Source organism: Sapajus apella, unplaced genomic scaffold (assembly GCF_009761245.1).
Source record: "Sapajus apella isolate SASKATOON/1434 unplaced genomic scaffold, GSC_monkey_1.0 scaffold12565, whole genome shotgun sequence".
NCBI classification, from domain to species: Eukaryota; Metazoa; Chordata; class Mammalia; order Primates; family Cebidae; genus Sapajus; species Sapajus apella.
The window spans coordinates 1-1,612 of record NW_022449486.1 but is presented as its reverse complement, the minus strand read 5'-3'; the positions used below and the strand labels follow the sequence as shown (position 1 = coordinate 1,612).

General features: G+C 53.9%; 1 pseudogene; it reads left to right on the top strand.

Moving 5' to 3' along the window:
- The first annotated feature begins 292 nt into the window (after nt 1–292).
- Nucleotides 293–1,488, top strand: LOC116548456 (annotated as a pseudogene).
- The last annotated feature ends 124 nt before the right edge of the window (nt 1,489–1,612 follow it).

Genomic DNA, 1,612 nt, shown 5'->3' with positions numbered 1-1,612 from the left:
CTGGGCCTTGGCTTTCCCAACTGCAGAATGGGGATAACAATAAAACCTACCTCACTGGACTAGTGAGAGGCTTAAATGAGCGATTCCATGGAAAGCCGTAAGAGTGTCTGATGGTAGGGCTCTCTCCACCACATAGTTGCCAACAAAGGCAGGTCCCTTTCCATGAGGTCCCGGCGGATTGGAAGGGTGACTAGTGGGAAAAATTCCCAAAGGGCTCTTCAGTGAGTTCTGAGGCCACGCCAGGCCTCGTGTATGGGTTTCACGATATTGTCCATGCCCTGCCCCTGCCCAGCACTGACGGGACCTACGAGGTCTGTCTATACCAACGTTATAGACTGGTCCAACAGCAGCACCCTGTGGCTGCCCCCTGCCATCTACAAGAGCACCTGCAAGATTGAGGTGAAGCACTTTTCCTTCAACTGGCAGAACTGCACCCTCAAATTCTGCTCCTGGACTTAACGACCACACGGAGATAGACATGGTCCTCATGTTGCCCACAGACAGCATGGATGACTTTACTCCCAGTGGCGAGTGGGACACAGTGGCCCTCCCGGGGCAAAGGACAGTGAACTCACAGGACCCCAGCTACGTGGACGTGACTTACGACTTCATCGTCAAGCGCAAGCCGCTTTTCTACACCATCAACCTCATCATCCCCCGCATGCTCATCACCTCGCTAGCCATCCTTGTCTTCTACCTGCCGTCCGACTGTGGTGAGAAGATGACACTGTGCATCTCCATGCTGCTGGTGCTCACCGTCTTCCTGCTGCTCATCTCCAAGATCGTGCTGCCCACCTCCCTCGACGTGCCGCTCATTGGGAAGTACTTCATGTTCACCATGGTGCTGGTCACCTTCTCCATCATCACCAGCATCTGTGTGCTGAATGTGCATCACCGCTCACCCAGCACCCACACCATGGTGCCCTGGGTCAAGTGCTGCTTCCTGCACAAGCTGCCCACCTTCCTCTTCATGAAGCACCCTGGCCCCAACAGCAGCCCAGCCAGAGCCCTCCTGTCCAGCAAGTCACGCCTGACCAAGCCCGAGGCCGCCACCACCTCTGCCAACCCCTCCAACTTCGATGGGAACTCCATGTACTTTGTGAACCCTGCCTCTGCAGCTCCCAAGTCTCCAGCCAGCTGCACCGTGGTGGGTATCCCCAGGGACTTCCGGCTGCGGTCCTCTGGGAGGTTCCAACAGGATGTGCAGGAGGCATTAGAAGGTATCAGCTTCATCGCCCAGCACATGAAGAATGACAATGAAGACCAGAGTGTAAGTTGCTCACCAGCCCCAGCCCACCTGCCCAACAGAAAGGCCTAGATAGTAACACCAGTTTCCACTTCCTGCAGTTAACTCATAGGGAACAAGGATTCTTAAACTCTGAATAAGGAATCCAAAATGGAAATTAGCTTTTATTGAATATTATAGCTTCATGCATGCAGGTAGGGGAAGGAAGTGCCAGTGATCTTTTTTGTTTGCTTTAGGTGTCCCAGGAGCAAACCCTAAGATGGGGACTTGAGGGCAGGTGGCTTGAGATGCGATCCCCGGAAGCACAGTGAGGAAGAAGGGAAGGTGAGACAGGGAAAGGAGAAAACCCAGAATAGGAGATGAATG